Below are 19660 nucleotides of genomic sequence, written 5' to 3'. Positions count from 1 at the left end.
ATTATTATTATTATTATTATTATTATTATTATTATTATTATTATTATTATTATACTCCCGTCCCCACCCCTCTCTTCTCCTTTTTCTATTTGCAACAACAGTAATATGCAGCACACAGAGAAATCAACAAAACAAAGACGCCATTTAAAGTCGACCCTTCAAACTCTGGTCCCGCCTTCGTTCCTCAACCAAACTCCATTATTTTTGTACCATTAGCTTCCTCGTCCCTTCCTCGTTCTTTTAAGGTGTGAAAGACTCATTTTTGTGATGGTTTCGAATCTCGCCGTCTTATAAAAGTTTCGATTTTTGCCTCTATCTGTTCGTTTTCTTGCTCCTTGTTGAAGGTTTCGAACTCCCGGTGGAAGACTCAAGCTTTGGAGACCGTTTATTCGGAGAATAAGGAGCGTTTAAGGTAACGGTGATAGGTTACTCGACAATGAGTCGATTTTTCGCATTTTCTACTCTATTTCTACTTTTATTTGTCATAAAGTTTGGTTCTTTGGCCCTTCTCATGTATGTGGTTAAATTTTGTGGTGTTAATGGTCTTTTACACGGTTGTTCGTACCCCCTTTTGGCTCGTTCTCATGCTGGAATCGGGTATGGGGGAGTAGTTGAGTTCACTGCGTAATCCGTGTTGTAAGCTACTGCCGTTCCCGTCTTCCTGTCGTTTTTTTTAGTTCTCTCGGACAAATGAGTACTGGTTATTTATACTTTAAGCGTGCTTGTTTCCGTCTTTGCTTCGTCTTCAATTTCCGTCTTGAGTTTAAATAAATGGCGGCTGGAACCTTATTCGTACTGTGACTGGAACTGCTTTTGTCCTCTGTTTTGGGGTCGCGGAATGGATGTGGAACTCTGTTTTGGGATGTTGAGAGGGAAGTCGTTTGGGGCCTTGTGTTTGGGCTCGGCTTTAGATGTCTTGGCTCTGTTTTTGGGACTGACTTTGAGTCAGGTTATGGTGAGGGCTGGAGGATGGTTGTAGGTAATCAAGTAGGGGTTGTGTCGGGCTGCTCACGGCATGCGTATTGGGCGAGTCTGGTGGCCTGGACAGTGGTTTGGAGGGGTGGATACATTTGTATAATTCCCATCTTGGGTTCGTCCTGTTTGGGTTTTTGTTACACGGTTGTAGATGATGGTTGTGGGTGGTTGTCTAGTCGTGGTATTAGTTTGCCTTTGGCGCAGATTTGGTCATTTGAAATTATTTAATTTCCGTCTAGTATTTTATATAACGATAACTTGTTAATATCGTGCTTCCACATATTTAGTTGTTGGGCTCATTGGATTTTGGTAATTAGGCTAACTACACTTGGTAATTTGGGATAGTCATGTTGGATAAATTGGGCTAGTTAGATTTAATGAATTGAGCTGGTTATACTTAGTAAGTTGGGTTCGTCATATCTATTCATTTGGGCTTGACCCGTTAATTTAACTGGACTCGTCATATTTATTTAATTGGGTTTACATGATTAAGTTACTGGGCCACATTTAGATTATGGGTATTTTCGGTGTCGAGTTTGCCTTATTTGAATAGTTTAATGACCGTCTAGTGTCTTATATAACATAATCCGTTAAATGTCGTCTATTATACATATTTTTCTCACATTAATCATAAATGTGGAATTTATTATTTCATTCAAGTCAAAATTTGATGAAAGGTCTCATTTACCTATAATATGAATTTTTAACCCGTTCATTCTCATTTATTTATCGTATCTCAAATATGAGTGAATTATTCTACTTGTTTGATTAAATTGAGTCATTTATAATTGAGTGCTTGTTTTGCTTACTATAAATGGTTCTTTTCCGTTTGTTTACATTTTATTCAAGTGACAAATATTGAAGAAATGGGTTACTTGTTCATGTTCACGAATATAATTTGCCATGAAATGTCTCACTTGGATTATCATCGGTTCATTACACGTACTAGTCTCTTTCCAAGTTGATTCGTATCGCTTGGTCGAGTCGTATTCTTGATAATGCCTTTATGTTATACCGTATTGCTTGACTTATCTTTACGCCTCTTTCGGACTGTCCTGCCGATTGTGGGTTTAGCTCATATCTTCCGCCTCTTTCGGAATGTCCTGCCGATTATGGGTTCTCGATTTCCGATCTGTCTTCGAGTCTTGGATACGGACTGTTCTGCCACATGTCGAATCGGGAATTGTACTGTCCCGAGAGTCTGGCCAGATTTGGACTAGGACTGAGTCTTGGGAGTACCATTGTCGTCCTACCAGGGGAATTATATATTTATACATGAGTAGTAAAGGTCTTGCTTGGTTATTGATTTTGGTATTTGTCTTTCAAGGTAAGAGTTATGTCTTGTGTTGGTTGTCTTGGTCCTATCGGATACTAGAGGTGAGCTATAAGCCCTCTAGTTGCGATATGATCGTCGGGATTGATGTTCCCATCCGTTCTTATGGTGAGATGCAAGCCATAAATATGAATGTGACATTAGTAGCCACGTCTCGTATAATGTCTGCTAAGTGGTTTTCCAAATAATGGCTACCATATCTATTCTTGTAAATTGCATTGGATGACCCCTTACTTAACTGCTTCACATGATTCAGATTCTAACCTCACATCTATGTTGTATTTCCTTGAAATGCGTGCTTTGGTATAGATTATCGTATTCTTGTCTTTCATATTATTTAATTGTCTAACATGAGTAGTTTAACCGTTATCATGTTAATGTTGATCTATCTTGTTCCATCTCATTTAATTACCATGTTTAAACATAAACTTGATATCCATATTTTTGTAAGAGTCTTACATGACTTACCTGTTTTAGTTCTTTGTTATGCTCATTTCGACATTTTGTAGCTGAGAGAACCTTTAGTTACTCCCCACTGACTGTGGCGTTCATGTTTACATGAATGACAGGTATTAGTGGTGCATTCATAGGGTGAAGACATGTTAGAGCTAGCGAGCACTTCGGCCTAGTAGTTGGTTTATTAGGATTGTTTAGACCTAATTTTTATTGTATTGTCATTCGAGGGATATATTTTCCCTCACCTTGACTATCACGTTTGTATAATTTAAGATCTTTATTTCCGCACTCTTTATTTATGTTTTAGATTTTGGTGAACCCGCGCTTTAAATTTTAAAAGTTTCAAAAATTCCCAAATTTCCGCTTGAAAATTATAAACTTTATTTTCCGCTTTATCGCGGGGTGTCACAAGGAGGGGCAGATATTGAGCCCGGTAAGCATTGACCCGGTCTTCATGTGTTTCCTTATGCATATGTTGCATCAATTGGGTCAAGTAGTCGTTGCCTACCACGACATTAGTGCCAATTGGTCGGAATTCGCGGTAGGCAAATGGATAAGGTGGAGTCACAATGGAGGAGGAGGAGGGATTGGCATTGGATTCCGTATGTTGTTTCATAATCATCTTGGCTTCATCAGAGACGGGTAGAAGGTAGCTTGGACTTCGAACATTAAGGCAACATATCTTGTTAGGCAAGATGAAGGACTCAGCTTCTTTAGTGAGCCACTCATACTTGTTGTCAAGATTATCATTCTTGACCCAATGAAACTTGTTGATCATAGTGGCCATATCAAGAAGGTTGCCTCCTTTAGCCGGTTTTTATGTCTTGTCTTTGTTTAAATCTAGGTTAAAGTGTTTGGCTAACCATGTTACTAATCCTCTATTCACAATAAAAGCCGCTCCATCTTTACCATGGTCAATTATAAGCCACCGTTCAAGTAAGAGTTGAAGTAAGAGTTGAAGTATGTTGTATTCATTCGTGAACTTTTTGTTGACATTCATGGTGGATTCAAGGTAGATAAAGTCGAGTTCGGTAAAATGATCAGTGCCCTTTCTTGCAATTAGAGTGTTGCCCACAACCTTATGCCACACTCTTATGCCCGGATGGTGGACATAAAGAACATGACACTCATGGAAGGATTCAAATTTTTGCCCGGTGATTGCTTTCCAAAGTGGTGCGGGGTCATATTTCGAAGGCTTCTTCACATAAGGAGAATGGTATTTAAGACCAAACACCTTGCCGAACTTATCCGAAGACATATTTCTATCCTTGTTTTCTAAGCGGAATTCAACATTTTTCCGAGTCTCTACCTTAGTCACCTTCAAAGAGCTTATAAACTCCATGGTAAGGGAGGGGTAAGTCAATTCTTGCATGCCAAAGAGTGTTTTCAACTTCATAGACTCGAAAAAATTCTTAGTTCTTTCAAGAACACCCAATTTGTCTAAGGCATTTTGACATATAAATTTGGTAGGCAAAATTGTCTTCCTAGTAGGGGATACAAATGCTTTCCTATGAGAATCGTTTGTGAAATTTACCTCCGGATAATCTTACAATTGTTCAATGACCGGAGTAGGAGTAGTTTCCACCATAGGAGTAACAACTTCTTGAATCTCCACCCTTGGTTGATGCACTACCATAGCCTTTGAGGCTAAAAGAGCTTGTTGCCTTTTGGAAAGATTGGAGGTTGTGGGTGCCTTGTTTCCACCTTTTGTTCTTGCCATGTTCTTCTCCTTATCAAGATTGTATCAACAAACCAAAGTTTTGCTTGAATGCTTCTAGTCTCCTCAAGCTTTAATTAATCCCTAATAGATTTTGGGATTTTCAAAATTGCCTTGAAACCCTAGAAAATCGATTCAATTTTTGAGGATTTTGATGTTTGGTTGGTGTTTTGTTGATGAAGGAGTATTTTGATTGTGATTTTAGGAAGTTTTAGTTTGATTTTGGTGAATTTGGTTAAGGAATTTGTATTTTGTTGATGAGGGGATTCAGGTTTTTGAGGGAGAAAGGTGTGTGTTTGTGTTTTGAAAGAAAGAAATGAATTGGGGATGAGGAGATTTTAATCCCGTGTTATATTCATTCAACAGCAGGAGACGGGCGTTTTGGGCTCGGGACGCTCGGATCCTCAGTCAGTAAGCTTTGTAATTCCTAACCCGTGCTGAGATGCGCGGACTCATCAGGAGACGGGCGGATTTTGCTGAGGACGCTCGTCTTCACTTGGGGACGCTCGGATTTTTAAACAGCAGGGAACTTAAACTTTTGAAGCGGCCAGGGCGCGCAGATTTCTCTTGAGACGAGCGGCTTTAGGACTGGGACGGGCGTCTTTTATGTAGTCTGATCAGATTTTTAAACGGACCAAATTTTTCATTCTTAGCACTCCCAAGACGAGCGTCTTAGAGCCAGGACACTCGGATCACTTCAAAGATAAGCAGGTTTCTTCTGGGACGCTCGGATCTTCTCCTGTACTCACGAGTTCAGGTCCACCCGTCGGGGTCTTCATTTCCCATATCATTCTTTTTTCATGCCTTTGTTCAATATTCTGGGTGCACTATGAAGGCTCGGTTAGCCTAGGCAATTGTTATGCCCACACTAGATCAACACTACACATACAAACACATTGAAATACCTCCCTCACTTTCTCTCAAAATGAAAATCTTGATCAAAGTATAAAATTGGAAATCCATAATTGACAAAAATGCAATACAAGAAATGAAATGAAAGTTAAGGGTTAGAATATTTACAAATGGTGGTTTAGGGAGGACTCCACCGAACTCTCACTTTTGAATGAGATGTTAAGGGGGCATAGCCAAGGTGTTGTTGATGTTGCTCAACACCTTGTAGAAGTAGTCAAAAGCTTGTTCATTTTCATTATATAGATTTTCAATAGACCTTTGCACATTATTTTCTTCATGGTGGTGACCCATGTCAAAGTGATGACAAGGATCAACAAAGCCTTGGTCTAAGGTCATAGCATTGTCAATGTAAGGATTGAATAATCCTTCAAATTTGTCATCCCATAAACTACATACTTCATTAGCTTGCTCTCCAATTGTATCATGAGTTAATGAAAACAACTCCTCTTTCTTGTTGTCATGGCCAATGAAGCCTTCTTCCTTACATGTCATGTATTGGTGGTGAGCTATTCAAGCTCTCTTTGTTGTTGAAATTTCCTTGCTCTCCGGATAGAACATCTTAAGGATTATCCACTCTCTTCTTCCATATGGGTGGTGATTCTTTACCCATAGCTCGATTTTTGCATTGAGATGCCAACTTCCTCCTATCACTTTCTTGGTTATAATGATCGACCATGAAACATGGCTTATGTAGTCGGGGAGCTCTCATTGTCTTCTCAAGATTAAAAGTTATGGTCTCATCCACCACTTCAAGTGTAAGCTCTCCATCTTTCACATCAATCACCGCTCCCGCGGTGTGCAAGAAAGGTCTTCCAAAAATGATATGAATGTTGGAATCCTCCTCCATGTCAACAATGACAAAGTCTACCGGGATGAAGATTTTTCCAATTCTTACGGGCACATCCTCCCATACCCCTAAAGGTAACTTTCTTGATCGATCCGCCATTTGGAGAGTATTGTTAGTGCATTTGAGCTCTCCCATTCATAGCCTCTTGCATACCGAGTTTGGCATGACACTTACACTTGCTTCAAGGTCACATAATGCTTTGTTGATTGTAGTGTCGCCAATGGTTCATAGGATAGAGAAACTTCCCGGATCTTTGAGTTTTGGTGGTGAAATTCCTTAAAGAATAGCACTACTCACTTTAGTGAATGCAATAGTCTCTAGCTTCTGGATGGATTTCTTCTTGGTAAGAATATCTTTCATGTATTTTGCATAGGCCGGAACATGATTGATCAATTCCGTGAATGGGATTGAGACTTATAAGTTCTTCACAATCTCCATGAACTTTCCAAATTATTCATCACACTTAGGCTTAGCTTGACGACTTGGGAATGGAAGTCTAATCACAATAGGCTCTCTTTCCTTAGCCTTTTCTTCATTTTTCTTCTTTGAAACTTCTTGGATGGTGGGTTCTTCTTCTTTAGAGTTCTCCACAACACTTTGCTTGTTCCTAGCATCCACAATATCTTCGTCAATTGGCTTCTTCGGCCCTTTATACCTTGTACCACTCCTCAAATGGATGGCACTAACCGACTCATGTCTTAGGGGATTACTTTGAGGTGATAATTGCCCCTTTTGTCTTTTAAAGCTAGTAGATGCGAATTGAGACATTTGGGTTTCCAACATTTTGGTGTGGGCTAGTATGTTGTTGATGGTGATATCTTTGGCTTGACTATATTTTTGCATTTGGGTGAAAAATTCTTGTCGGTTTTTTGCATTTGGAGGACCGCTTTTTGAACATCAAAGCCTTGGTCATTTTTTTGATTGTAGGAGGGTTGATTTTGATAACTTTGGCTTTGGTTGTAAAAGGGTCTTTGAGCTTGATTTCTCATTGGAGATGGGGTGTATGTTGGTTAAGGGTTTTGAACACTTTTTCTTTTGTATGAAAGATTTGGAAGGAATTTAGTATTCTCATTGTAATAGCTGGAATAAGGGGTGCCACTTTTGTATGCTTGGAAAGCATTCACTTGTTCACTTGTTGCCCTACATTCACTTTGGTCATGCCCCAAAGTTCCACAACTCTCAAATACTCCATTTGGAATTGAGGATGATGGCACCATTGCATTAACATGTTGTTTGGGTGATTTGGAAGCTTCATCAAGCTTAGCCATGGCCTTCTCAAACTTCAAATTGATGTTGTCAATATGAGCACTTAGTTGAGCACCCAATTGTGTGATGGAATCTACCTCATGCTTTCCTCCTCTAGTGGCCTTTCGAGGCCTACTATATTGGGAATTATGAACCGCCATCTCTTCAATTTTGGCCCATGTTTGATTGTCATAAACTTCGGTAAACATACCATTTGATCCCATATTGAGAATGTTGTGGGAGTCTTCATATAAATGTGTGGATTCAATTGGGCTAAGTTAGAGTCAAAGTTCAAACCGACTATGTCCTAGTCGAAACTCGGTCAAGTCATAAACCCGTCTCTCTTTACATTTTGGGTCTTTTCAAAGTTCAAGTCAAGTCCTAAGGCGTCACGCCGTCAGTTTGGACTCCCTACCCCAATTAAGTTAGGATCTAAGCATTTTCGACACCTCGAGTCACACGTTTCGAGACTCAACACACGAGTCTCAATGGGCCTCATATTTGAGTCTAAACTACAACAGTCTTCTTAACACCTATAAGCAAACCTCGAGTCCAGAATCAACATGTGTCATCAATCCCGTCAATAAGGTCAATCATATTAGGGTCACTCCGTCAGAGTCAACACTCGAGTCTAAAATTATAGTCAAGCACCGTGAATTCAAACACGAGAAGTCACTCACGACATTTCACGAATTCACAAGCCAAGTCTAGATTTATCATCTTGTCCCTTCCTTTGTTTGTTGCCTTAGTATGCGTGATCCCGTGTCAAATCAAGTTGTAATGCGCATCATTTTCTTCTCGGTAGGAATTCAACAATTTCCAATGAAAGTGTTCAAGAACGTTTATCTGTCGACGTCAAGGGACTAAGTGCTCCAATCATTAAGCTTCAGGCCACCATCGAAGACTTGAGCGCTCGTGTCATCAATATGGAAAACAAGATAGATATGATGAAACCTTTACCATCTTCTCATACCCTAAGGCCAGGGCATAGCTTCAACACGACTCACCCATCTAAGAAGGCCAATGAAGGGAAGGGAGTTAACCTCTTGCAAACTCCCCCCAGAAGGCCGGGACGAGCTCATAGGGAAATCCATGACCTCGGAACCACATATGAAGTAGCTCTACAAAGACTGATTTCCCAAGAAAAACTTCATCCAAATGGTCCAACTATAGGAAATATCGGTATACTTCATCAACAAATTTGGATTATAACGAAAATATAATTATGAAATTGTTAGTCATAAACGAAATTGCATAAACAAAATGAGTAAATATTAGAATCAACCTTTGGTCCTAGCAATTTGGCCTAAGAACAAATATCGAGATCGATATTCTCCTAATTGTTGCACCCAAAATGCTTTGAGAAATGCCTCTCTTCTTTGCTAGAATAGATCCCTAATTTCTAATGATTTTTTAGGGTTTATTGTGATGTGAGAATTAGGTAAAAAAGAAGTGAGTAAAAATGATCTCCACTTCCTCTTTTAACCGTCCAAGGAGAGGAATTAGGGGAGATATTTTTCTCCTCTTTTTCCTCTTTTTCGGTTTTACCAACCACAAGAATAAGGTGGAAATCTTCTTATTTTAGGTTGTTTTCATAAATATATAAAATGTGTATTATTTATCAATTGTCATTTATGTCGTCCTGTATTAATAAGTCCACAGACTTAATACCGGTCCGTCATCGTATATTTTGACAATATCATATAATATATACATTAACTATAAATATCGCATATTTATAATTTGCTTATTAAATATAACCGTTTACGTTTAATTACGAATTAACATCTTAATTCGTTAAAGCTAACATTATATACATTAATTAAATATAACAGTTTATATTTAATTTACGAATTTAACAATTAATTCGTCTCAGCTGGTATTATTTAATTGTATTAAATAATCGTCTCATCATCACATTGACTAACTTTTTAGTCAAATACATGAACTAACCTTTTAGTCATATATGGCATCAATGTGATTATATTTTCATATAATCACATCTCTCAAACACATCCTTTAGGTGTGACTTTTAGGGATCAGTTGATCACCGCCATCAGTATGATAATAACGTCAAACTTATAGCAAGCCAACCGTTATTAATAAATGTTAATCAACTGATAAAAATACTAAGTATACCCTTGTGAACCTATAAGAGATTTATATACGTTATCACACTAACTGTGGAGGACACAAGCTCCAACAAACTCCCACTTGTCCTCACAAGTGTGTGTGCGATAACCGATTCTCATATCCTAAAATTTCTCCCACTCAATGTAAAACAATTTGCAAAATCCGTATTCACAAAGGTCGTATTTTACAAGTGATCAATATCAAGAGTGGTTTTCCCGACTAGAGAGTAACTTAACTGATAAACGAATCATCATTCGAGCATGGCCATGCATTTCAGTTACAACTCCTCGAGTGGCCCTGCGAAATAACTAAACCTGATAAAGGTTGGATATTTTCTTCAACTCGAATCCTGCAGATATAAGCACAGTATGAAATGACCCAGTGAAAATATGCTTAGCCTCCTGTTACGGTCGACCATGAGAAAGAAACCAAAGTCACCCAAAAACTGCCTTAATCTCAAGAGACAATCGATAGTTAAAAGAATCGACTCTAGGAACACAATGGAAGTCCAATCCACGATCTGGCACCGAATGTTTTTATACATTTAGGACTCCATTACGTTGTCACAATGTCCTACGAGGTATCGTTATAACTCGCATCTGTGATCGGTCAGCCAACCGTTTGACTTATGGCTCGTTGAACCCACCATCAATAAACTTCACAATATAATAGCCAGAGTTATCAACTCATGTAGGCGATTACGGACCAAAATAAATATAATGTAATTCAGTTCACTTTGTGGCATTCAATGTTGTCGTACAATCCACATGAAAAACAAAATATGAAATAAAACGATGAAGTTATAAATAGCATATGAAAAGAAAACGTTTCGAATTCATAAGCAACTAGTACAACTCATGAACACGTTTAATTCCCATGGAAATAACGTGCCCTTCATGCTTATCATATTTCAATGGTTTAGTGAGAGGGTCCGCGATGTTGTCATCCGAAGCAATCTTGTCAATCACTATCTCCTCTTGCTCCACGTAATCACGGATCAGGTGAGCCTTCCGATGTATATGTCTAGACTTGTTGCTAGACTTAGGCTCCTTGGCTTGGAAGATGGCACCTCTATTGTCACAATAGATGGTGATTGGGTCATTCGAACTAGGAACTATGGTTAGTCCTTGTAAGAATTGACGCATCCATATAGCTTCCTTTGCTGCTTCTGAAGCGGCATAGTACTCGAATTCAGTAGTAGAATCTGCTACAACTTCCTGTTTGGAACTCTTCCAGCTGACCGCAACACCATTAAGAGTAAAGATGAATCCAGATTGAGATTTCGAATCATCTCGATCCGTTTGGAAGCTAGCATCTGCGTAACTGATTGCACAAAGCTTAGTATCTCCTCCATAAGTCAATGCCCAATCCTTAGTCCTCCGTAGGTATTAAGGATGTTTTTAACAGCTATCCAGTGTGTTTCACCTGGATTGCCTTGGTACCGACTCGTCATACTCAATGCATATGCCACGTCTAGACGTGTGCATATCATGGCATACATGATTGATTCTATAGCTGATGCATAAGGAACACGACTCTTGCGTTCGACCCCTTCAGGTGTCGTGGGTGACTGAGACTTGCTCAAATGCATCCCAGACGTCATTGGAAGGTTCCCCTTCTTGGAGATGGTCAAGCTGAACCTTTCAAGAATCTTATCTAAATAAGACTCGTGACTAAGTGATAACATCCGTTTTGATCTATCTCGATAGATACGGATTCCCAATATGCGTTGTGCCTCACCCAGATCTTTCATCTGGAAATGGTTCTTCAACCATCCTTTTACCGAAGATAAGAGAGGAATATCATTCCCAATCAAGAGTATGTCATCGACATACAATATCAAGAAAACAATCTTGCTCCCATTCGACTTGACATATAAGCATGGTTCCTCGACCGATCGAGTGAAACCATACTCTTTTATCACCTAGTTGAAACGATGATTCCAACTCCGAGAAGCTTGCTTAAGTCCATAAATGGAACGCTTAAGCTTGCACACTTTCTTAGGATTTTCAGGATCTATGAAACCTTCGGGTTGTACCATGTACAACTCCTCCTCCAAATAACCGTTTAAGAAGGCGGTTTTCACATCCATTTGCCAAATTTCATAGTCATGAAAAGCGGCAATCGCTAAGATTATCCGAATGGACAGCATCATAACTACGGGTGCAAAAATTTCATCATAATGCAATCCGTGCACTTGAGTGAAACTGTAATACCCCGTATTTTATATAATCGATTAAACGGATATTATTATATATTAGTATTATACATTTTATATTGGTTGCATCGTAATATCGTGAATGTTATTAAGTCGGGTTATATCGTATATGTTGAGTCGGGTACATCACATTTTGTCTTTTGGGTCAAGAATCGTATCACCCATTTACCCATCTACATTTACAGAATTACCATACCCGTTTAAACCGTTTGCCTTCCCCGGAACAGGTAACCACCATTTACCCTAAACCTAACCTAAGAGCCGCTCTCCCTCTCCCCTCTTTTAACAGTTGAGTCATTTCTAATTTCATTTTATCATTCATAAAACCATTTCTAAACCTAGAGAGAGGGAGAGGAAGATCAATTGTCGAGCCTTTCATTTGATTGAAGATTTCTCATCGATTCCAACCTAATTCGATTTCTTTGTTTGTAAGTCGATTTCATTCCATTGTTTATACTGTTTTAAATTGTTCGTCTTCAAAAAGTTTGAAAAGAGAGTCCTGTTTATTTGATGTCTAGTTTATGCATATAAAATCTCGTAGTCAAATTATTTATGGTTTGTTCTAGGTGAATTATTTATGAACATGTCGCTGAAAAGTCCGCGAATCTGATTTGGTTGTGGAAAATGAATTGAAACCCTAATTTTTATGTCGATTCAATTATGAGGCTTCTTCATACATCATCTTTGTATAGTCTAGATAATAATAGGATTTGGAATTACTGCAAAATAAGGTTTTAAACTCGTTTTATAAATCAATACTTTTTATGCGACGGTTTCTGTCAGTTTTTGGAAATCAGTCTGAAAACCCTTGATAAGTTTAGAATTTGAGAAAAACACGTTAGACATAATTTGTAGCTAAGACTCATGGGGTTCCAATCCAATTGGCCTAGTATCAATTTGATTTTTTTGGAATTAGTTATGTATTTTATTCCGAGTCTGTCATGTGCTGGAAAATCAGGAAATATCGTGTTTGTTCTTTAAGTTGATATTCCTATTAAGTTATGATGAGTCTAGGTTATGTGCATGATTATTTGATTGAGTAGGTGGTAATTATACATAATTATGTTATGTAGGTGATGGACATGTGAAGGATCATAATTGATTGCTTGTGTGCTTGGATTGCGAAAAGGTAGGGAAATACACTTGACTTATTATCGTTGTTGATGAATTGTGTTGACTTGTTTGTGTTTCATATGACCAAACTGTGAACGTTGACTGGATTCGTGGTTGTTGATTCATGTTATGATTCATATCCTGGAATGTGCTTGACTAAATTGATCGTATTCAGTATATTATCACAACATTCGATGAACCTTAGCATGATTCTATGATTTACCGGTTCAATGATATACATATTGTGTTGCATTAATTTCTTGAGCATTCATATGCATTGGAGATGGAGGATGTTGTGGTGATGTGGTGTGGTGATGATGATGTTGTGATAAGGCCCAGGCGGGTTCTCGCAGACTTGCCCTGGTGTCCTCAACAAGGAAATGCGATCGGCTACGGTCGATATATAGTCTACCGGGGATCGGTATGGCTGGGTTGTACGGGTTATGAGATATGAGTTGAGATGGAGATGGAGGTGACGGAGGAGCATGCATATCATACTTTGTTGTTTCATTGTATTCCCTACTCAACCTCGTGGTTGACCCTGTGTATTCGTGAACACCTGTGATGATCCAAATATTGGGGAGCAGACTTGACAGATTATGAGATAGGATGGGAGCTTGATGGGCGTGAGACACTGGATCAGAAGACTTAGTAGCTAGATCATTATTTAGAAGACTTTCACTTTTATTTATGCTAGTTCTTTGAAATTTGTGTAAAAGAGGTTTTGTAATAGTTAAGTTAAAGTAATTATATAATTTGCCTTGGAGTTTATTTTGTTATTCACTACCTCGGGAAACTGAGATGGTAACAGTCCGGTTTATTAGGGAATGTCTTGTTAAAGACTCCTTCATAAATCGGGGTGTTACAAAGTGGTATCAGAGCGAACGATCCTCGGGCCTAAACCAATGAACCCAATGAACGTAGGATGTGTCTAAATAAAATGAACCCCTGGGAATAAACTGTTAGGAGCTCACATTGCGGTTAAGAAGGTGCCCTTAATACGTGCTCTTTTGCCCTCTCAGTTTTGAACTAGGTAACCCGAGATAAATTGAGTGAATGGGGTAGTTAGAAGGAAAACCTTGGATATAATCGAGTTGATGTACACCTTGAGACCCGTATATTCTAACCATGCTGCAGGACAACGTTACGGTAAGTATTTTGTATGAATGATGGCGTGATCATGTGATGTTGTGGAGATAAGAAATAAAATTTCCGTGTTCAGGTTGATAATCAATGAAGTATTGGATTGTGGTAATCGTGAGCATGAAAATAATTGTGAATTGATGGGATTTATCTAGATGGATGTTGAATGATGTGTTGATAGTACTATTATGTCTAGTGATATGCGGTTATGTGATCCCGAAGCCATGCTAGTATAGTATTGTGATAGTAATCAGAAACACTATTGAATTGCATCTTTCTAGTCATAACAATCGTGATTTAGATGTAAGGAGTAGATCGAGATGCGAAGGGATTCTATGGGATAGATGTTTACGTAAGTACAAAGTGTGAGATTTAAGTTGGGATGGGTTAGTATACATAGTATGTTCATAAGAGCTGGTAACATAGTAAAGAATGACCTAGTTCTGAAACTCGTTTTGTTTTATTTTACTCTTTAATTGACCTTACCGCCATTTCTTTTCTGTCTATTTCCTATGGATGAAAATTTTATGAGAATATCCTCATGAGTTAGTGTTCATTTGGCGTTGGTTTCATGCTTATAGGATATACGGATTAGGAGTAATGAATATTTTAGTGGGCTGTAGTCAGGAAGTTCCTGTGCAGTGATGTTTTGACCAACGATTTTGTAAAAATCCTCATTTAAATTATATTAATAATTTTTGCATAATTCCAACTCCATCGATCAAAAGATTCGCATATATTTTCAAATTGATAAGCCACGAAAATTCTTGATGTCTCTATATTAAATGGTAAGTTTTGCAAACTGGCCCAAGTTTCGGACCAATTGCTGTCACATACTTGTTTGGACCAACTGAGTTGTAAAATTCTTTAAAAATGGAATTCTTGTGCTTTAGACCTAATTCTTTTTCCCCTGTGTTTTTAACTCTCCGTATTTTATAAAAGTAACATGAATCAAGTTTTAATCGAACGGTTATTTGTTCGTGGTCTTAGGAAGTTACAACGTGAATCATGACTTGTAAAATGTGCGTTCTATGTTGAGTTTTCATACAATTTTTTGGTTAATTCATGAGCCTTATTAATGTGACCTTATAATATTTTTATATGATGATAGTAGCATGCATGTTCAGTAGTTATATATCTTAACAAGTGATAAAATTAAAGTTTAGTTGATAACATTGTTGGCATGATAGTATGAGTGAAATTGAATAGCTTAATTTGATTCTTAATCGAGGGTGAAATATTTTATACGAGTCCAGTTGTTTGCATATTTTATATATGTTTGGCATGTTGTAATATCTCTGGTGTGTTCATCATATTTGTATAGTGGTCGGATATATATAAATATAAAACTATATTGTCATATGTTGGTAAAGTTGGTGGCGTTAAATGTTAACTCGATTGTTCTAATATACTCGCATGAATATTTATAATAATTATGTTTAACTGTTTACACATGGATGGTAGTAATGAGTATGTCTAAATGTTCACACATGTAGGATGTCATCTGAGTCCTAATGTCTTTTATGTGAGTCTGTGTGCCTATAGTTATACTTATTACTTTCATTGCATTAATTTATTTTAGTTGAACCTAAACTTATGATATGATAATAAAATAGTGTTGTTGTTCCTTATTGGATATGTTCATAGTTGTATTGTTATGAAATGCTAAGGTGATTATTTTGACGGAATTTTTTTTTATTTTTATTTTTTTGTCAGCTATGTGGGCCAATTATAATGAGATAACCCTTTGTTATGAGGATTAAAAATATTTCTAGGATGATAAGTACTGCGAAACTGGTTGTCTTCATTTTATTGGGGATTCTGTGTCTTGACCTAAATCTGTACAGTTATGTAAAGGAAAGTCAGACTGGACCTATTAGGTTACAAATTTTCATAAATCGATTTATTAAGTTTTGACCCTAATTCTTTTCTTATGTTGATTGATTCCCTATGTTTCTAAGGTATGAGATTACAATGATTAGTGAAATGAATAATTACTAATGATTTTACTGGTAACCTTGTAAAGTATTGTTCCATTCATAATTTGATTATTCACATGAATAAATGTTACCAATATTTCTTGGAAAATATGCTGCCACGAGAATACGCCGGATAGAATTATCGTGGTATGTTACGTTAGTGATCTTGCTTAGTAACCTTGATGAAACGATGTTATTTGACATGAACCATATGTGAGCACCTAGGCATCTTCATCTTTGTAACCTGAGTAGTAATGTATAAATTAGATTGACAAGCAGATCCTGTGAATGTTATTGCATGTATTGATTGATATGAAGAGTGTCTAGATTAATACTGAACTGTCTTAAGTTATTTAACATGGCTTTTGCTCCGATCCGTGGCGATGTCTTTGTAGCAGAATCGAAGCTTCCTTCCTTGAGAGAGCTTGTATATTGATTGTCTTTAGTAGGGATTAGTTAACTTGAGCGTGAGTTGTGAATCTTTTATCCTCATTCAGTTGTTAGCAGTAGTTTGAGAACTTTTGTTATAATAATGAAGGTTACGGGGACGTAACCATGTTTAAAGAGGGTAGGATTGTAAAATCTTATACCTTCAGGTGTGATTTCTCAGTTTGGCTATATTGGTTATGCGTTGTGTGGGTTATGTTGGAGTGTTTCATGATGTGTTTCTGTTATGGTTAAACTTCGGGGACGAAGTTTATTTTAAGGAGGGTGGAATGTAATACTGCGTTTAATATTCAATTTGGTGGGTGCCTTACATACTTTTTTATATGCGTTTCATAATTCGTTTGCGTTGGTTGGTAGGAGAGGGTAAACTTCGGGACGAAATTTCTTTTAAGGAGGGTAGACTGTAATACCCCGTATTTTATATAATCGATTAAACGGATATTATTATATATTAGTATTATACATTTTATATTGGTTGCATCGTAATATCGTGAATGTTATTAAGTCGGGTTATATCGTATATGTTGAGTCGGGCTACATCACATTTTGTCTTTTGGGTCAAGAATCGTATCACCCATTTACCCATCTACATTTACCCAATTACCATACCCGTTTAAACCGTTTGCCTTCCCCGGAACATGTAACCACCATTTACCCTAAACCTAACCTAAGAGCCGCTCTCCCTCTCCCCTCTTTTAACAGTTGAGTCATTTCTAATTTCATTTTATCATTCATAAAACCATTTCTAAACCTAGAGAGAGGGAGAGGAAGATCAATTGTCGAGCCTTTCATTTGATTGAAGATTTCTCATCGATTCCAACCTAATTCGATTTCCCTTTTTGTAAGTCGAATTCATTCCATTATTTCTACTGTTTTAAAGTGTTCGTCTTCAAAAAGTTTGAAAAGAGAGTCCTGTTTATTTGATGTCTAGTTTATGCATATAAAATCTCGTAGTCAAATTCTTTATGGTTTGTTCTAGGTGAATTATTTATGAACATGTCTCTGAAAAGTCCGCGAATCTGATTTGGTTGTGGAAAATGAATTCAAACCCTAATTTTTATGTCGATTAAATTATGAAGCTTCTTCATACATCATCTTTGTATAGTCTAGATGATAATAGGATTTGGAATTACTGCAAAATAAGGTTTTAAACTCGTTTTATGAATCAATACTTTTTATGCGACGGTTTCTGTCAGGTTTTGGAAATCAGTCTGAAAACCTTTGATAAGTTTGGAATTTGAGAAAAACACGTTAGATATAATTTGTAGCTAAGACTCATGGGGTTCCAATCCAATTGGCCTTGTATCAATTGGATTTTTCTGGAATTAGTTATGTATTTTATTCCGAATCTGTCATGTGCTGGAAAATCAGGAAAAATCGTGTTCGTTCTTTAAGTTGATATTCCTATTAAGTTATGATGAGTCTAGGTTATGTGCATGATTATTTGATTGAGTAGGTGGTAATTATACATAATTATGTTATGTAGGTGATGGATATGTGAAGGATCGTAATTGATTGCTTGTGTGCTTGGATTGCGAAAAGGTAGGGAAATACACTTGACTTATTATCGTTGTTGTTGAATTGTGTTGACTTGTTTGTGTTTCATATGACCAAACTGTGAACGTTGACTGGATTCGTGGTTGTTGATTCATGTTATGATTCATATCCTGGAATGTGCTTGACTGAATTGATCGTATTGAGTATATTATCACAACATTCGGTAACCGGCATGATTCTATGATTTACCAGTTCAATGATATACATATTGTGTTGCATTAATTTCTTGATCATTCATATGCATTGGAGATGGAGGATGTTGTGGTGATGTGGTGTGGTGATGATGATGTTGTGATAAGGCCCAGGCGGGTTCTGCAGGACTTGCCCTGGTGTCCTCAGCTGCGAGCTGGCAGATCGACTACGCTCGATATATAGTCTACCGGGGATCGGTATGGCTGGGTTGTACGGGTTATGAGATATGAGTTGAGATGGAGATGGAGGTGACGGAGGAGCATGCATATCATACTTTGTTGTTTCATTGTATTCCCTACTCAACCTCGTGGTTGACCCTGTGTATTCGTGAACACCTGTGATGATCCAAATATTGGGGAGCAGACTTGACAGGTTATGAGATAGGATGGGAGCTTGATGGGCGTGAGACACTGGATCAGAAGACTTAGTAGCTAGATCATTATTTAGAAGACTTTCACTTTTATTTATGCTAGTTCTTTGAAATTTGTGTAAAAGAGGTTTTGTAATAGTTAAGTTAAAGTAATTATATAATTTGCCTTGGAGTTTATTTTGTTATTCACTACCTCGGGAAACCGAGATGGTAACAGTCCGGTTTATTAGGGAATGTCTTGTTAAAGACTCCTTCATAAATCGGGGTGTTACAGAAACCTTTTGCCACTAGTCGTGCCTTATAAGTATCTGGTTGCCCGTCTACAAAATGCTTTATTTTGTAAAGCCATTTGCACTGAAGAGGCCGTACCTTGTTAGGTAAATCAACAAGATCCCATACGTCATTCTCATACATGGAGTCCATCTCGGAATGCATGGCTTCAAGCCATAGCTTAGAGTCGGAACAGGTCATGGCACCTTTATAGGTAGCGGGTTCATTACTCTGTAGGAGCAAAACGTCATTTTCCTCGACCATACCAATGTATCTGTTTGGAGGATTAGAGACTCTACCCGACCTCCTAGGTTCCTGAGGAATATTAACCGTATCATTAGTTGAAGGAACAACTTCCTCCATCTGTTCCTCGGTTGTTGGTTCTTGAATCTCCGACAACTCGAAGGTTCTATTACTTCGACTTGTTCTCAAGAAATTCTTTCTCTAAGAACTTTGCACTAGCCGCAACAAAAACTCGATGTTCGGTAGGCGAATAGAAGTAATGACCAAACATTCCTTTTGGATAACCAATAAAGTTTGTCTTGACCGACCGCGGGCCGAGCTTATCCTCGTGTCTCCACTTGACATAAGCCTCGCAGCCCCAAACCCGAATAAAGGACAAGTTAGTTACCGTTCCCTTCCACATTTCATATGGAGTCTTGTCGACAGCTTTAGACGGACTTCGGTTAAGTATAAGAGCAGCTGACAAAAGAGCAAAACCCCATAATGAATCATGTACTACCGTGTGACTCA

The sequence above is a fragment of the Silene latifolia genome, chromosome 9 (assembly GCF_048544455.1).
Source record: "Silene latifolia isolate original U9 population chromosome 9, ASM4854445v1, whole genome shotgun sequence".
Lineage (NCBI taxonomy): Eukaryota > Viridiplantae > Streptophyta > Magnoliopsida > Caryophyllales > Caryophyllaceae > Silene > Silene latifolia.
This window is presented reverse-complemented; position numbering follows the sequence as displayed.